The 20,265-nt window shown below is 32.9% G+C and overlaps 1 protein-coding gene and 2 pseudogenes across 4 annotated transcripts in view; 1 reads left to right on the top strand and 2 right to left on the bottom strand.

Moving 5' to 3' along the window:
- Window positions 1–20,265, bottom strand: part of Ascc3 (activating signal cointegrator 1 complex subunit 3) — a 382,235-nt gene that overhangs the window by 322,958 nt on the left and 39,012 nt on the right. The gene's annotated exons all lie outside the window — the stretch shown is intronic.
- Window positions 5,234–6,426, top strand: LOC124083068 (proteinase-activated receptor 2-like; annotated as a pseudogene).
- On the bottom strand, window positions 15,966–16,744 carry LOC124083063 (Y-box-binding protein 1-like; annotated as a pseudogene).

The following is a 20,265-nucleotide window of genomic DNA, read 5'->3' as shown; positions in this document are numbered from 1 at the left end:
ACCATTTGACCCAGCTATCCCATTCCTTGGGTTTATATCCAAAGGACTTAAAATCAGCATACTATGGTGACACAGCCATATCAGTGTTTATAGCAGCTCAATTCACAATAGCTAGACTAGGAACCAACCTAGTATTAAACCCAGATGCAAAAAAAGACCACCAACTTCAATTTTAAAGCAAATTTGTATTTATGTACACAAAGAGGGCTGATCAACGGCCATCTCTCCTAACACGGGCTGGACAACAGCACCCCAGCTCTCCAGAAACAAGGCTTTATAGCACAAAAAGTTGCAAAGGGGAGTGTCTTGAGAACTTACAGCTTACAGGATTTTGACAAGCATAATACAAGTGCAGATAGTAGGTTAATGGTCTACATGGCATGATATTTCAATGTAGGGAGTAAATTCAGATCCTAACATCAGAATTTATGAGGTGCCGCTGAGGTTTCAGAGAAGGCTGTTACCTGGTCAGGGAAAGCCAGACATGGGTGAGTTCAAAACATGGGCAGGAATTCCAAACAAGTTTAGAAATTGCAGTAATTTATAGTAAAACAGAAATTAGCTTTTCATGACTTTGTGATGAGATGGCTCCCAATCTTAAAATGGAATTAGGCTGGGTTCATCACTAGGTGTCCCTCAATAGATGAATAGATAAAGAAAATGTGCTATATATATTCAATGGAATACTACTCAACTTTAAAGAAGAGTAAAATTATGGCATTTGCCAGTAAATGGTTGGAGTTGGAGAAAACCATGCTAAGTGAAATAAGCCAATCCTACAAAACCAAAGGCTGAATGTTTTCTCTAATATGTGAATGCTAATTCACAAAGGGGGGTGGCACTAGACTAGGGAAGAATAGCATTACCTTGGATTAGGTAGAGAGAAGTGATGGGAGGGGAGGGGAAAAGAGGGAATGAAGGGATAGGAAAGATAATAGAATGAAACAGACATTATTACTGTATGTATATATGTGACTACATGACCAATGAGATTCTGCAACATGTACACTCACTCAGAAAACTAAGAAATTATATCCCATGTATGTATAATGTCAAAGTGTCTAAATGCATTCTACTATCATGTATAATTAATTTTAAAAAATTTAAAAATTGTTTTAAAAAGCCAAAGTTCATATGTTTTCTTTGATATGTGGAAGCTAATCTACAATAAGGGGTGGGGGAGGTAAGAAAAAGGAATAAAGATCAGTGGAGTAGAAAAAGAGGAATAAAAGGAAGGGAGAATAGATGGAATAAGAGTGGAATGAATCTAATATAACATATATGTCATATATGTCCTATGCACATAAATGAATATAAGAGTGAATCTCACCGCCATATACATCCACAAGAAATTAATTTAAAAAAATAAATAACTATGGGTAGAGGGAAAGAAGCAGGGGTCGGGGAGAGAAGAGGAAGGAATGATAACTGGGGATGGAATTAGAATAAGATATTCCATGCTTTTACAATTATGTCAAAATAAATTCTTTTCGTGTATAACTAAAAAGAATTGAAAAACTAAGTTACTTCCAGAAGAAAGTAATATAGAACATTGTGATAAAAACTTTAAAATGGTATTATGAAGCTCAATAAGGTCGGTAAAACAATTCATGAAAAAATTTTCAAACAAAAGAGCAAAATAAAAACTGACAAATATAAAAAAAGAACAATGAAGAAATCTAGAAATGAAAAATAGTCACTAAAATATAATTCTGAAGAGTACTAAAAATTCACCTGAAATGCAAGATTGTAGCAAATAGATAAAAAATATTTCTAAAACATTTAAGAGGCATAGACATTATACAGAGAAGTTCTAATTAGGATTTTTAAGTATGAAGACTAGCAAGAATGGAAGAAAGGCAACATTTGAAAAGAATGTAGTCTGGACTTATCCAGTATTAAAGAAAGACATGAATATTCAGATTGAGTGCTTACAAACAAATGAACAATTAGACTGCAGCAAGTGTTTGATCAGTTACAAACAATGCTGAAAGGCACTGGAATATTAAAGTTAATTACTGAAAAAATGATTATCAACCTTGAATGTAACCCCCAACTAATCTATTATTAAGGAATGAGGACAAATTAAAACAACTTGAAACATAAAAAGGTTAAAAACTTATCACACAGAGAAACTCACTAAAAGAATTCTTAAAGTTCTGAAGAAGAAAAAAACACAAAATATAAGAAACAACAGTAAACATATTCATAAAATAAGCTAGCAAAGTACAGACTCTAAAACAAATAAACAATTTTTACCCTTAAAAAATGAACTAAAACTCTAAACAATAATAGTAAAATGGATAGGAGGAAGGTATTCAGTAAGTGGAAGAAGCATTTACAGTTACTCATTTACGCTTAAAAAAAAAAAAAAAAAAATTCAAGAGCACCAACTAAACGTGAAATTCAGTTAGATTCCAAACCAGGAAAATAATAAAAGGAATATAAAAACTTTAGTCACCCAATAAATAGTAGAAAACAACAGTGAACATAAAAGCTGAGAAACTAAAAAATATTCATCTACACAGTTTAAGAACTGCAATTAAACAATAAGAAGTACATATCAAATCACATAAAGTTAAAGCACCACTTAATAGAAGGTTTGAAAAAATGGGAAATAAATAACAAAAAAACAGAAGTGGACAAATCAAACAGAAAAAAAAAATGGAAATAAAAGCAAAATTTAAGTAAATAAAAGTAAAAGTTTTTATTATTTTAATGACAAAAATTGTAAGCAACCAAGATGTCCTTCAAAACAGTGAATGGATAAACAAGTTATGTACATCCTTACAAAGTAATATTGCTAAGCACTGAAAGGAAATGGAGCTACCAAGCCATGAAAAACATAAATCTTAAGTGCATACTAAATAACCAGAAGCTAGTTTGAAAAGACTACACACTGTGATTAGATCTACATGACATTCTGGAAAAGGCAAAAGTACAGAGAGTATTAAAAAGATCAGTGGTTGCCAAGAGTTTGCAGGGAGGAAAGAATAAAAAGGCAGAGCACAAAGAATTATTATGGAAGAGAAACTATTCTATTTGATACTGATAGTGGGTGTATATCATTACTATATCATTACACCTTAGTCAAAACCCACAGACAAAGGTTGGGGTTGTAGCTCAATGGTATAGAGATTATATAACATGCATGAGAAACTGGGCTCAATTTGAGAACCACAAATTAATTAATTAAAAATAAAGCTCACAGACTATGTAATATCAAGAGTGAATCCTGATATAAACTATTGACTTTAGTTAATAATAATGCATGAATATTGTGTCATCAATTTTAACAAAAGTACCACACTATTGCAAGACATTAATAACAGTGAAAATGAAGAGTATAATAAATAAAAAAAAAACTGCTCAGTTTTTCAGTACCTAAAACTACTCTAAAAAAAAAACAAACAAAACAAAACATTAAAACAGAAGATGGTATGAATTCAAGGAAAAAGATCTATAAAGCTTCTATTGATCAAGTTGGTTTTTTATTATTATTGATAAATTTTTATAAAGCTGGAAGAACATCTACTTGTGATTTAAACAAAATCTAGCAAAAAGTCTTTTATGTAAAAGATACTTAACAAATCATTGTGGAAAAAACGAGTAAGTAATAAAAAGAAGGAATTAATAATCAATGCTGGCTTGTTTTCTATCAGCTTTCACACTGGGCCACAGCATATACATCTCTTTTGAAAATTTACCTCTGAAACCCTTTATATTTCACATACAATAAAATAAATGTCCTGAGGTCACTAAATTTAATATATTTCAAATGTTCTCTCCAATAGCATAATAAGCAGTTGTAAACAATTAAAAATTTTAAAAAAGAAACCCATTTTAAGATTTTATGACACTGAAATAATGTTGGGTATTAAATCAGGATAATTTACAAATTTTCTACTCAGGCTGAAATTCTAAGCAAAGTATAAAACCTAAATAAATGCATTAGTGCATAACCAAAAAAAAGCCTCAAGAAATAGAGAATAATTCTGATTCTCATAAAGAAAACCCATGCGTTTTCTTTCAAATTATACAGAGACACACATTTTAAAAACTAGAGTTGTTCTACACATTAAAGTCATAAACAGCATATAAGCTACATAAAAACAAGCATAGTATGCAAAAAAACTATTCAATAGTCTAATTTTAGATAATATACAATTTGATTTGCATATAATGTAAATAATGTACATATTAAAACTAAGAATAATGAAGTATGATAAAAGTAGAAGATGTTAAAAGCTGTGTAATTTGAAAAAAGCTTTAAAATGACAGTTCACGTGGAATTAAATATTGGATAATTACAATAAGCAGAAATTTTTTTTAATTTCTAAATTATTCTTAGTTTGGTTTGTTGCATAGAAAATTACTAAGTATTCTACATTTCAAAATAGTTATAATAACATAAGAAAATACCCATGAAAATTAGGACATCATTTACTTATTGCTAGGAAAAGATGTGCTGTGCAAATTGTTGCTTACAGGGAATCAGATGAATTATATTTTCATAATAGCTAATGCTCATTATTTAAAGATATTTAATCTCATATAACTTACCAAACCTAAAACAAAGGTCATATAACACTTAAAATTAAGACACTTGGAATGTGAACACCATTTATTTCCCATATACTATTATTAATGTTTAGTAAACAAAGTTAAAACTAGGAATCAATGTATATTTAAAAACTTAGGGCTAGGGTTGTGGCTCAGAGGTACAGTGCTCACCTATCATGCATGAGGCACTGGGTTCGATTCTCAGCCCCACATAAAAATAAAATAAAGATATTGGGTCCACCTAAAACTAAAAAATGAATATTAAAAAAAACTTACTTTATATATATGGCAAATTGACAGTTTAATTGTTAGAAAGAAGTCATGCTAGTTCTAATTACCTCTGAAGAAAACACTTTATGATCACTTGTGTGAGTATATAAAACTGAACAAAATACATGCACTACGTCTTAAGCATTTAAGTGAATGCCTTCAGCAAATTTCTAAATCTAATAATCAGATTTGTGTAAACAAACTGACAATACATTCCAGGTAATTCTCAATATGTGTTCATCTAAATTAGTCTTAACAACATTTATTGTATTAAATAAAATGTTATGACCCGATTCTTTTAAATAAATAAACATACACATATACACACAAAAGTTCTGACTTGGAAGGAAGCAAGATGATAGGTATAAACTGATGAAACTTCACTAGATTATATCCAACAATTAGGAGTTCTTAGCACACAGGAGCGAATGAATGAATGAATTATGTCAAAAGAAAATGGAGGGGTGCAATCCAGCTGGCAGCCTCTGCCTCCTGCAGTCAGACCAATGGAGGATACAAGGGAACCTCTAAAGGAAGAAGCCTTATTGGTAAGCATGATGACTCCCCACCTCCAATCACCAGAAAAGGAGTTACAGTGGAACTAGGTTTGGAACCAGATATTTTTGTGGATGAGTTTTTTCTATGTCCACCTTCACCAGGAAGCTTACTACCATCTTTCTTCCAATTGTCTCAACAATTGTATTTGTGGTTGATTTGCCAAGGAATGGCATGACCCTGCTGTTCTTTCTTTTCCAAACAAGGAAGAAATACCCTGCTGTAATTTATTTACATGGCAAATATGACCTTGACAAACTTTCTGTTAATTGGTTCTCCTTGAAGACTGCCTACCACAAACAGGGAAACAACTGGATTTATGGGGAATCTCTTTGCAAGGTGATCATTGGCCTTTTTCTATGGGAATATATACTATTCCATTCTCTTCATGACCTGCCTCAGTGTGCAAAGGTATTAGAGCATCAGAAACCCCATGGTGCACACCAGAAAGAATGTAAAGATTGCTGTTTGTGTCTCCCTGGGAATATGGCTGCTAATTTTTCTGGTCACTGTCTCCTTATATATCAGGAAGCAAACCATCTACCTTCCATGTCTTGCCTGAGGTGATGTTGGTGGGAGACAAGTTAATTACTTCCCCTCTCTGGACATTGGAGTCTTTGTGTTCCCAACTTCCCTCACAGCCTCTGCCTACGTGCTCATGCTCAGAATGTTCCAATCTTCTGCCATGGGTGAACACTCAGAAAAGGGAGAGGGCCATCACATTCATTGTCCCTATCCGGCCATATACTTGATCTGCTTCACTCCTAGTAACTTCTACTTGTGGCATTATTTCCTGACTAAAAGCGGAGGCCAGACCCATGTCTTTGTCTTGTACACTGTAGCCCTCTGTCTACCCTCAAAAGCAGCACTGACCCTTTTGTCTATTACTCTGTTTCTCAATTTCAGGGAGCATGCAAAGAGTGCTCTCCTTTGTTGAAGACTCAGGACTGTGAAGCGAATGCAAATATCCCTCACCTCAAATTCTCCAGGAAATCCAATGCTTACTCTTCAAGTTCAACCAGTGTTAAAACCTATTAAGTTTACCAGCTCCACAGATAGAGTTTTACAGAACCATGTGAAGCCTGCTTACCATTGTGGGGAGGTGGCTGTTATTTCTTAACCAACCAGGGCTTAGCACGTGTATATGCAGCTTATCCCAGGATTGCTGGAGACTTCCTTGTTTGCATAAGTCTCCCACATTATCATAGATATGTGTCAGAATTCTCCTACTTAGATGTCTCAAAAACTGAACCCACAGAGGAAGATATAGCAAGATAAAGACAGAAACCCTGTTATCTGCAAGAACTACACCTGACATGAGGACTAGGTTTCTGTCTGACACTAAGATAGGATCCATCTTAGTTAGCCTTGTTAGGGCTTGAGGGCCTCTAGAGAGCAGTCTAATTGACTGATTTTACAAATGAGAAATCTGACTTGGTAAACAAGCTGCTCAGAGTCAGATTTCCAACCAATAGCATTGAGGTTGGGTTAGGCAACACAATTCAAATATTCAGTAAGAGGCATTCTTGTACACTTCCTCAAACTCACTGGGGATCTTGCTAAAAGTACAGGTTCCTTAGCTTTGGTAATAACAACACAAGACTATGGGAATAGGGACATTTTATAAACCTGTGTGATGTTTACACACGAGTTTGAGAACCACTGGTCTGAGGTTTGCTGCCACTTGACGAGGTGCCTCAATAGTCTGTACAAAGAAAACCTAATAAGAAAGTTTTGCACTGGGTGTGGTGGTGCATGTCTATAATCCCAGTGGTTCAGGAGGCTGAAGCAAGAGAATCAAAAGTTCAAAGTCAGCTTCAGCAACTTACGGAGGCTCTAAGCAACTTAGCAAGACCCTATTTCAATATATATATTGAGATATATATATATGGGATTGGGGATGTGGCTCAGTGGTTAAGTACTCCTGGGTTCAATCCCTGGTACCAAAATAAATAAATAAATAGATTTGTGCCTCTTTGTATTCAGCTTATAATGAAATTTTCTGGTTGACTTATTGGGCTTTTCAGTTATTTCTTTATTTATCCTTGTGTTTTTGTGTGTATCACTAGTCAAGAAAAATACAATGAGGCTCTCTAATAAAACAAATTTTGTATCACTTTTTACTAATATCAGTTTGAGTAAGACCATTTTGTAACTAAAAATAGCATTTACCACTTAGTATTTTTAAAAAAATGTTGGCATATTTATTGTCAGTTTTGTTCACTTCTTACCAAATATAAAATTGCACAGTGTTCACAAGGCTTGAACCACACCTGTTTGGAAAGCAGCAGGAATACACAAGGATTTGCAGCATATTTAAGAAACACCTGACTCCAAAATGACTTTATATACCTGTTGTATTTCTGACTTTTAAAGTTATGATTGGCTTATAAATAACACATGATCCTTTTTCTATGATTTAAAAAAAAAAAGAAAGAAAATAAATGGATGCTTCTTGAGCAACCATTCCAATTAAGAGCACTTTAGTTTGGAATCTTTTATTGCTGCAAAATGGTAATGGCAAGCATTTCTAAGTCCTAACTATGAGCTTAATAATGAATAATATTTTTTTTACCCATATCATAACAACATATAACCTCAAAAACTTGTGAGATGGACAGGAATCTTAAAAGTCATCAAAATCCAATCTTCTACAAATTTCAACAAAAGGATGATTCAGCAAATGCTTCTATATCTGCAATAACAAATCACATTACTCACCAACAGAGCTCATTATTTTAAAGGACTCTGAAAAATGAAAAGGTCTGCCTGAGCTAAGATGTATCCTCAAACACCTTTTTATCAAGATATACTAGTTATAACCCTTGGACCACTCTTGTTTCACTTATAGCTCTTAAAATAATATGCTTATCCCCCATCCCACCATAGCTTTCCCTTGAAGAGGATAGCTAATTATACTTTCTTTCTAGTACTCATCATAATACATGATTTCTACATCCTTCACCAACTAGTAACTCTCCTCTACATAACTTCAGTAAGATTATAGCTTCTTTTAAAATGTGCCAGTAATCTGAAGAGCACAAAAATGAAAAGAATTATCATCACCCATGCAGAAGGCTATATTTTAGTTAATAAAATTATATTGTTGGCTAGTTATACAATATTATTTACACTAGTCAATATATAGGGAGCACTCACCATATGCTAAGCACTATTATAAGAGCTTCAAGAGCATTACATATTTTCATAGCCAACCTGGATGGAAAGCTACCTATACGGTCTGCACATAACAAGTAATAAAACTAAGACTCAAAGAAGGCCAATGTCAAACAGTTTTTAAATAGAAGAGCTAAGGATCATACACATGTCTAACCTCAGTGTCTATATCTTTAACCATTTGAATTTATAGCTGCCACTGAATTTATTTTTTATAGATACATCTGTTAAAACAGATCTTCCTATCTGGACTAACAGTATTCCTGGATATAAATATTTAACCTTATGTAGTCAGCACTTTCCTAATATAGATGATAAATCTTAAGAAATCTGTTATAGCAGGTAAAATACTTCACTATCTTACCCTTTTCTTAATGTTACATTCAGGTAAAAATAGAAGAAATGATTCTTGAGTTTTCTTCATGAAAATCTCATCCCTAAAATGCTTTCCTATAAGTAGGAATAAACAATCTAAAATAGGAGACAATATGGAAGTATTAAGAACCTTGGGAGAAAATGACCATGTCACTTGAGGATAAATATATATCCATAAATTAAGAAAAAAGAACAGATACATCTGATCCAAGTAATATTCCAACCAAAACCAATGAGACTAAAGTTTTTTAAAAAGTCCAAAATGATGGAAGTTTCAATCATGTATTTGGGATTGCCTTTCTTAGCATAATACTAAAGGAATATTTTTACATGAAAAGATGAACAGACTGCCTCCTTACAAAAACTTTCAAATCTTAATATGCTTCTTATATGTGAAAAAGTAACTCCATCTAATGAAAAATGGGCAACTCTCACAAGAAAAATAATAATAAGTTTACAAATAACATGAAAAAAAATCTTTAACCTCAATAGTAATTTTTAAATGTACTTAAGAGAGTAAGATACACGAGGTGTGGTGGTACAAACCTGTAATCCCAGCTACTTCGGAGGCTGAGGCAGGAAGACTGCAAGTTTGAGGCCAGGTTAGGCAATGTAATAAGAACCTATCTCAAAATAAAAATAAAATGGGTTGGGAGTGTAGCTCAGTGTTAGACCATTTGCCTAGCATGTATGAAGTCCAGGGTTCAATCACCAGTACTGACTCTTAAAAAAAAAAAAAAAAAAAAAAGATACTATTTTCTCTCTATTCAATAGGCAAGAGTTTTGTTTTATTTTTTAAGTATAATATATAGGATTGTCAAGAATGACAGCAGAGCGCGGTGGCACATGTCAGTAATTCCAGTGGCTTGGGAGGCTGAAGCAGAAGGATCACAAGTTCAAAGTCAGCCTCAGCAATTTAGCAAGGCCCTAAGCAATTTAGCGAAATCCTGTCTTAAAGTACAAAATAAAATGGGCTGGGAATGTGGCTCAGTGGTTAAGCTTACCAGGGTTAAATCCTCAGTACCAAAAAAAAAAAAAGAATGTTCAGTACAAGGACACTCCTTACAGGTAGAAATGTAAAGTAGCAGATTCAAGGCAACTGGCCCTCTGTATTAAGAGAGTATGCATCTATGAATTCCACAAACTATACATCAAAAAGTAGTTGAGTGTCCTGGAGTTCAATACTTGGTACTCCAAAATAAATAAATAACTATTGAGATCTTAAAAAAAAAAAAAAAAATTTAGGAAAAAATGCATCTTTCTTGAAAATGTTCAGACTTCTTATTCTTGTCATTATTCCCTACACAGTATAAAAACTATTTATAAGTTATTTACATTGGATAAAATAACATAAGTAAATTAAAGATTATTTAAAGTATACAGGAGGATGTATACATACTATTATATGCGAATATTATGTAATTTTAAATAAGAGATTTGAGCATACTTGGATTTTGGTATCCATGGAGGCTCCTGGGTATTAAGGGACAACTGAAATTCAGAGATAAAATTTTCACTGATAGGAACATATTCAAGAAAGAATAACTGCTTAGCATAAGAGTCTCTGGTACAAAGACTATTATTTATAACAGTAAAACACTAAGTATAACTTATATCTTCAATAGCAGATAAATTTCCCCAGGCACAGTGGCATGGGCCTATACACTCAACCACCAGTTACTTTAGAGAAAGAGGAGAAAGCAAAATCATTTGAGCCTAGGAATTTGAAAGAAAGAAAGAAGGAAGGAAGGAAGGAAGGGAGGGAGGGAGGGAGGGAGGGAAGAAGGGAGGAAGGAAAAGATGGGGGAAAGAAGAAGGAGAAAAAGATAGACTGGGGGGGCTAGGGTTGTGGCTCAGTGGCAGAGTGCTCGCCTGGCACGTGCAAGGCACTGGGTTCGATTCTCAGCACCACATAAAAAATAAATAAAATAAAGATATTGTGTCCAACTACAGTTAAAAAAGTATTTTAAAAAGAAAAAGATGGGGGAATTTAGATATAATGATAAATCTAATATTCTGCAACCATCAAAATTATATAATCGAATATTTTCATAAAAACATGCATATGAGAAAATTTTAACTAATAAAAAAATAGGTTCAAAATGTGATTCTGCAGCCTGTACACTCAGAAAAATGAGAAATTATACACCATTTGACTCAAATGTATGATATGTCAAGATCATTGTATTGTCATGTGCAACTAATAAAAAAAATTGCAAGTTTAACAAAAAACAAGTAATTTACATTATAGACAAAGAATAAGATAAATTTGTACAATAAGAAAGTATTTCCTTATGTACCAAACTTGTCATCAAATTTTTCTGTCTGGTTTATTAATTTTTATTTACTGTTTGTGTTCAATAATACATTTTTCAAATTTCCTTGAAAATTTTTCATTAAAAATTAAATTAAAACTTTCATATGTATATGCATAGATGTATATTAAACACATATGTAACTTATAATTGGTTACTATAAAAACAAGGTATATTTTGAAATGCAAAAAAAATAAAAATAAAAATAAAAAAAAGTAGGTTCAAAATTATATATACTATATGACCCAATTCTTAAAGTGTTTATATTTAAAAATTCATACTCCAAAATATTTATAGTGGCTTATAAATGCATAATGGTGACATTATAGATTCTTTAGATCTCATAATTTATAAATGTTCTGAATCTCTATAATAATGATATATCTTTTTAAATTAAGAAATGAAGTTGTATATAAAGATAAATGGCATTAACAACGGCAATCACACTAGAATTTCCATCACAATCCAGAAAAAATTAAAAGAAAAAAACTGGTATCTAATAAACAATAGTTAAAAAAATTAACCATAAAACTGGGGAAAAAAAACAGAGGGACATTAGAGAAAAAACAGCAGCAAAATTACAGTGAAAACAAACATTTTCTATGCACATTTTAATACTATATTACACTATGTCTACAAGTTTAAATCTCTTTAGAAAAAAAAAAAAAACACCTGGGTACACAAAAATGAGAAATAACAAAGTCCTTTTATCAATGCCCAAACAAGGAAATGAAAACAAAAAAATGTTCTTCTTTGGAGAAGATGGGAGAAACAATCAGTTCTCAACTAACTTTCATCTTCTCTACAAAAAATAGTGGCTTTAAAAGCAAAACAAAAGCCATAAGCACTATCTAAGGTAAGGAAGAAAGTAGTAAGGAATATCCTGGCCTCTTTGAATAAACTCAGGTTTTCAGACACTGAAAGGTTCAGAACTATATATGGATTTAATATCACAATCATTGTTGTTTCTAAAAACAATGATTATAGCCAAAGTCTCCAACTTAAAACAAAATAAATCAATGGATTGTGAAAACTACTTAAATGTTTTATCTTAACATTGAGGCATGTCAATTTAACAACAGACCACAGGATTTGCAAGTCATTACAAAACAATCTTAATTAGTTTCCTATGAGACTATTAGGATAGTCATTCTAAGACTGACAGAGTAAATGAAAGTATAAATGATGAAGTATAAATGATGAAATGACAGCATTCTACACATCAGTACTACTGGAACACTGAACAACCATTTCTAAATTCTACTGATAATGGATTAATATCGATATGAAGAAAAACTGAAGGAGTTTTGCACTTAAAAAAGACTAAGGAATGAAAAAGTTAAGTGCTATAGTATGTTAAGAATGCAGTCATATAAGACCAGGTATGTATGACTTTGTTGTCCTACTGCATTTATACAGGATTAATGACCAAAGTAACAGTAGTAGTACCAGTTCAGCAAAACAAATCATTTACAAGAGAACTACTCTAGAAAGGATATGGTACCTTCTGAAAAAAAGAAACTTCATTACAATAGATATGCCTCATTGTATAGTGATCCTCATTTGGATAGAATGCTAGACACAACTACTATACAGGGTTAAGAAATTCTATGATTCTAAACATTCTTTAAAAGTATAATTTTTGACTGGGGATAAAAAGTAGATTTTCTTTTGATTATCTGATGTAAAGTCTGTAAAAAAAGCAATATATATTAGGTTCTCCTAGCTGAAGAGACACAGTTTTAATCCAACCTGGTTGATACTGTTGTCTTCCTTACTGCTCAGTAGTGCTAATTCTACCCAAGAGAAAGTATGGCACCTACAGAAGGGAGAAACTTTTCATAAAGCAATGATACTAACTATATAATGAGATTAATAAAAGTAATAACAATGTTGTGAGGGAAGGGAAGATACTGGGAATGAGAATGATCAAATTATGTGCATGTACAAATATGGCATGATGAATCTCACTATTATGCATTAAAAATAATAATATTGCCATGTTTCAGCACAGTAATATTTCAAATACCTATCATAGGTAAAAATAAATAAATAAATCACTGCATCCTGTTTGCCTAACTATAATATGCATTAAATTAGTGATTCTCAAACTGTGGTCTGAAATCTCTACAAGCCTTTCAAAAGGTCCATAAGGTCAAAATATTTCATACTAATAATAAAACATTATTTCTGTTTTTCATTCTCAACTTCTCTGGAGTACAAAGTAAGTGAAATTTTTCCAAAGTCAAATAAAGTAACATATGATATTAGTAGATTGAATGCAGAAGTCCAAACACTGAATTGATTTGCAAAAACATAATACAATTCATTCCATTCTTCATATTATATATTTTAGAAATTGTTATTCATATAAAATATTCTTTAATGTAAATGATTTAGTATTATTTTAAATGATTTATAAACAAACACTGATTCAATAATTTATTAATTTTTTAAACTTTACTGTATATATTTTTTAATACCTTTATTTTTATTTATTTACAATGGTGCTGAGAATCAAATCCAGTGGCTCACATGTGCCTGGCAAGCACTCTACCACTGAGCTACAACTCCTGCCTCTTATATTAAAAATTTTTATGTTTTAATTTCTGATACCATTTCAATAGGGCTAAATAACATTTTTAAAGCCCTTAAAAGTATTTTTAAGCATATAAAATTTTTTTGAAAGCAAAACATTTGGGAACCACTACATTAAACATGGTAAGTATTCTACACCAAAATTTCCAGGGTGCTAGAATCTTTATGATACAAATAAGCATGAATAAAACAGAGTTACCTCAGAAGACAATCTAACCAAATATCTCCTACTTCTTGAATTAAGCACATTTCTGGAATAGGTCTAGTTTCAGACATGAACTTGTCTGGGTCAAGTAACACCATCTGCTTAGAGGCAAGAGATAATGCTAATAGCAAATGTCAAATTACAAATGCTATAAAGAAGGAGCCCCATATGCACAAAAGCAAACTTTATGATCACATCAAAAAAACACAAAAGTCACTTTTTCTAAGGACTGATTATAAAATAACTCCATCAATATTTACATTGGCATCAATAGCTCTGCAAATAGCATCAAATACTGAAATAATACTAAGAAATATGTATGCTCTAATACATCTATAATATGCCAGTCTTTCAGACCCCTCTTTTCATATTTCCCAAGACCCAGTCCTCAACCATCATTTGAATAATTACTTAAAATATCCACATATAAGGCATAGATAAAAATGTATTTTCTAATCTGTAAGGAGTACAGTCAAAACTGATATGTGCAAACACTGGTGCTAACCTTAGAAAGCCTAAGTTGATGAAACATTATGCTGGTTGTTTGATATATATTATCTCACAAATCCTTGCAATAACATTGTGAAGTAAATACTTTATAATATTTAGTTCCCAAGGCTGTGGTGATTTGCCCACCATAACAACACAGAGGCAGAGAGAGAACTTGTCCTGGCTTTAGAAAAAAGAAATTCCCTCGAAGAATCTTCAGTACCTACTCTTCTCTTCAAAAAAAATCTCATGGTCTACTAGATAGAAAGGAGGTCTATGTTGGGGAAAAAGTCCCAGAATTTCTAACATTGCCCTGCTTTGTGACTGTCAAAAACAACTGAGCCTCAATACTTTTCATCTTTACAGAGGATACGGCTCCTATACTTTGCAAGACTGGTTGTGTCAAGGAGGAAAGCCTGGTCCAGACCTATACACTTCCTACGGGGAAAATTTCTGTTGAAAGCCCATGAACTATACAATCACAATAGAACTAACCCTACCGCTACAATTCTGGTAATGAAACAACAAGCAGCAACAGGAAGACATCTATATCAATAATGGACAGGTCTTAATTAAGAAAACATAGAATGTTCAAGTCTTACCTCTGAAGATTAAAATACATTAACTTTAATAAATATTTTTAAAGTAATTAATTTCAAAAACTTGAAGAACCTTGGAGATTTCCTATTCAATCAAATGCTAAGGCTCAATAATCAAGACTATAGTCTTAAAGAAATTACTTGGTATCAGAGTTCAAAAGAAAAAATTCCTAAGGAGAGAGTTACTTAGAGGCTCAAGGTAGGGGACAAAAAGAGCACAATATTAGGAAAAGCTAAGAAGTGGCTTGTTTTATTGTTCAACACCTAGAAGAACACAGGAGTACAACTGACCCTTACGTGGGCTTAGATGTACCCATCAATCACAGAGTTGAAAATCTGCATATAATCGTTTTTAAAATTACTTGAGAACTTTATTAATAATTGCTTTCAGTTTCTTTAATTTTGAAAAAGTCAAATTGTCATTTTACAAATGAAAATAAAATTCTTAAAAATATCAACTGACCAGATATGCATGATTTTTAAAATTTTAAGGTATACAGAGAAAAAACAGGCTTAACACACATACACACACACACATCATTACCAAAGTGATATCTTTAAGTAAAAATATAAAATAAAATAAAAACTCCAGGCTACACAGATAATGCAGAGAGTCCTAGTTATCTGGTTAAGAGACAAAAAGTAAACACTTAAGGTCTTCTATTCCAATATTTTGTTCATTTCTTATTGCTGGAATTTCATATTCATTCCTCTAGCTGAATGTGTGGATGATGATAGTGATGATAAAGATGACATTCACTCATCTGTCTTACCAAGCCTTGGGAGTGGATGAACTCTCAACCAGTGAATTTGCTGCTTTTAACTCTGCCATCTTGTGGCTTTGAGTTTCAGGACATCTATATATTGGTGACTGAAGTTGCTGTGGTACCAGTGTTGAGGGGGCTACTGACCTTTAGTCTCATCTCCTTGATATTTCTTATCCTTTTTGTTGCTGTCTTCTCTAGACTGTCTTAGGCAAGGAGGGTACCTGAAGAATCATGGTCTATATGCCTAATACATTTCTCTACAACTGGACTATCTTGTTCTCCTGCAGCCTGGTTGTCAGCAGCCTCCCTCACCTCTCCATGCACAGGAAGGTTGGAATATTGTAGTTCATGCCTCATGGAGTCTCCATAGGAGTAAGGTGACAACCTTCATCTTCAGTAGGACCAGCTTTGTTGGGCCTGGCCTTCCCAAGCCCTCTGGGATCCCTCTTTTCTTTCCTCCCATGCTCACTATTCTGGTAATTCTGCTGGTAATTGCATGGAGGATTCCTACAATGTAAATAGCATCTACAATGGCTGAAGACTGCTATGTATTTATACCCTTGAACTGAAACTTTACCAGGGCCTATAACATCTTCCACCTCCACATCATTTTTTTCCTTCAACAGCATCAAATTACACAGTCTCTCCATCTCCTGCACTGTAAAGGTACTTCCTGAAGTTACTCTTTTATGGCAGTATAGTATACAAATATATCATTCCTGTTGGTTAAAACAAATCTATTCCTCAAAATAAACTTTTTAAGGTTCCTCAAACCTTCCCTGAGTAACTGTGTCCTGTACAACTGTCTGTGGTGCCAGGCACTGTGTCCATAGCACCGAGGGAGGGGCAGAGGGGCAGCAGGCAACTACTTGGCCTCACTGCTCTGACTGCTGAGAGTTTAGTGAAATCCACTGTCTGTTCTCCACTCCCAAGAGAACTCCACTTGTAACTTTTGTTTCCTCTAAAACGTAACTACTGATAATCTGCTATTGATTACATACACAGTGGGTTAACACATACTTTGCATTATGTGTGTGTGTGTATAAATAAAATATATAGTGGAAAATATGCAAGAACTTCAAGAGATCCTTCTTACTGTCATATGAAATTTATTGAAGAGGTGAACTGCTTACAAGAAGATAATTAGTATTTTAAGTGGATACAACATTTGAGCTCACCAAATCAGAAACAGTAGAGGGCTATCAAATTATTATAGTAGCAATGTACGCATTACTACGGTTAATTTTATACATATACAATTAAAACTACAATTTTTAATGGCTTACATTTCTCTCATCTGCAAGTGATGCCATGTGTGGTATGTGTTTGCATAAGTTCTGATAAATTTTAACTTGTTATCAAGTTGGGTATATGCATAGTGGTAAATTATAACAGAGACTATTATCTATATACATTTGATACATTCATGACATGTCTTCTTCTTAGGTTTCTTGATTTCTTTTCTGGGCTACACTGTTCATCTACAAGTTGTCTCAAATTATTGCAAATCTTGAAAAAATCTGCATGTAAGAGGACCTGGGTAGTTCAAACCCAACATGTTGTACAAGGGTCAACAAATCACATGTTAAGGAACAAACATGCTTTCAGCATAGAAGTAGCTTTTTGTATGCTTCTTTTAATTTGTATGCAAAAATATGTTCCCATGGCTCTTATAAATTTCTGGAGCAACAGCAAACAACATGATTACTTAAACATTCTTAAACAGTCAAATAAAAGCTTAAAAACAAGTTAAAATTCCTGTGCTATCATAGGAACTGGTTACCTTTTAATTACCCTTGAAAGAGGGTAATATAAGTGCACAGAAAAATTATTTAAAGCATAAAATTAATTGAAGCATAAAAATAAAAAACTTATACTGTGGAACAAAGAGATATCATAACGATTGCTAATTTTCTTTTTTGAAGATATTTTTAGCTGTAGGTGGACACAATGCCTTGATTTTATTTATTTTTTATGTGGTGCTGAGGATGAAACTCAGTGACCCACACATGCTAGGAAAGTGCTCCACTGTGGTGAGCCACTTCTGCCGTTTCTGCAGACTATGGTCACCATTACAAGATGGCGCTGGCTCCGCTGTGGTCTGTGACAAACAACTCCTTATTTGGGAGAGTTGGCACATGGTTTTTCACCACCCTATGAGAAAGCTCCACGTGGCAGCTTCGCATTGGGGCTTGAGATGCTTTATTAAGGCTGGGAGGGGCATCCGAGGGGAAGAAGAAGAAATATCAGGGGCCTGAATAAACTGCTGAAAGAAGATTCCTGAGTTGCGTCTTCCTTGCGGGCAAGGGGTCGCGACACTCCACCACTGAATCATAACCCCAGCCCCTATTCATTTTCATTCATAGTTAAGAAAACCAAAATACTGAGGGGATGAACCTTTCAAAACTCTACAACTCAAGCCACTGGCAAATTGTAAAGTATTCACTTATGTGTTCAACTATCCATTAAATTCTGGTTGAAAAAGCAATGAACCAGACCAACTAGGCTTCAGAATAGCTTATAATATACTTTAAAAAGATATACAAGGATCTTCCCCTAATTGTCTCTTTCCTATTTGTTCTCCCTTGTCTCTTCTCACACCCCCTTTGCATCCTACAGATGTCTGAACACATGGTGTTCTTTCTCTAGTTTGAAATTTGCTCCCTACTTTCCTGGTCCACTTGGAAAGGTTATATCTAGTCATATTTTAAGAGTTAGCTTAACCTTAAATTCCTCTACAAATACTCCTCTACAAATATAAAACCCTCTACAGAGTCTATGACTTGTTCTTTTATGCCCCCATTTGTATATAGTAGAATACCTATGATATTTTTAAGTGCTTTTTGTTGTGAAGCTTTCATTAATTTAATAAAATTTATTAGTCCCTTAAAAATTTCCATACATTTTTTTCTATTTGAACAGACCAACACATTCTTTGGGGAGCTTACAAATTAGTAAGAACAAACAGTAAACAATTAAATTTAATTACATATAAAAATATAAGGGACTGGGGTTATGGATCAGTGGTAGAGTGTTTGCCTAGCAAGTGTGAGGCATTGGGTTCGATCCTCAACACTACATAAAATAAATGAATAAAATAAATGTCTATCAACAACTAAAAAAGTTTTAAAAAACAAGAATAATAAGGAGAAAGATACTTTTAAGAATTCAAGAGACACAGAAAATGGCCAGGTGTGATGGCATATACCTGTAATCCCAGCAACTCTGCCTGAAGCAGGAGGATCTCAAGTTTGAGGCCAGCTTGGGCATAAAAAGTTATGTGATATGTCTTTTTCTGTTTAATAATTAATTCAATGAAAGCAAGGTTGCTGTCTTATTCATTTTTTATGTCCATTAACTGGAACTGTACCTAGTAATATAGTATTCAATAAACATATGACAAATGGGTGGATACCCCCAGTCAATCTGACCTTGCAATGAAACCAATTATGAGAAAATCCTGAGAACCAGAATATATTCTCCCTTCAATAATGAGATTCAGTTATTTTAAGGGTGTGGTGATGAACTAAGAAATACAAACTTTATTCTAGATATTCAGAAGTAAATAGAATAGTTTTATGGTTTACTCAGAAAATACAATATCCATTAGTCTAATGTTTACAAGTTTCAGTTTACTACAATTAAATAGGCTATCTGCTATATATTGAATTATAATAAGCAAATACAGTAAGATTTTTTAAATCACAATTTTTAAAATAATTATTATTTCCACAGTAATAAATAAAATTCATTTAATAATGTAGAACAGATCTGATATAAGTTAAACCAAGTCTGAAACATTCAAGGTATATAAGACTGATCACAGAATTAAGAAAATCAGAAGTAAGGTATCTTACTTCCAAACTAAGGTTAATCAGCACAATATTTATCACTACCATAGGACTGTTCCCTCAAAATTTAGTTAGCTAATTCCCTAAATTAATTAAAAATTATTTTCCCCTGTATTCCTGATACTTCAAATTATTTAAAACCTTAATTCCAATAATAACCACCCAAAATAATTATATCTATATTGTAATGAGTATTTACCATATGCTACTTTCCAGCTCATATATGGTATCATATTTAATGCTTACACAAATCCTTTTTCTTGATATTAGTATTCACTTGAGATAAGTCAACTAGAAAATGAGCTTCTGAGAGATTGGATTACCTATTCTCACAAGCAATAAATGGGAAAAGAAGAAATATCTGGTTTCAAAGCCTCTGCTCTTCCTATAATAGTATGTCATCTCTCTTTTTTTAATGTCATCTCTCTTAATCTTCATCAAATATATTAATCTATCCAGTATTAAAATTGGGTTGACCGTAATTTTAAATTTATGAAATGA

The sequence above is a fragment of the Marmota monax genome, unplaced genomic scaffold, assembly GCF_021218885.2.
Source record: "Marmota monax isolate L192 unplaced genomic scaffold, Marmota_monax_Labrador192_F-V1.1 WCK01_AAM20220418_F8-fsc00013, whole genome shotgun sequence".
Lineage (NCBI taxonomy): Eukaryota > Metazoa > Chordata > Mammalia > Rodentia > Sciuridae > Marmota > Marmota monax.
The sequence above is the reverse complement of the archived record's forward strand: the minus strand, read 5'-3'. Positions and strand labels throughout refer to the sequence as shown.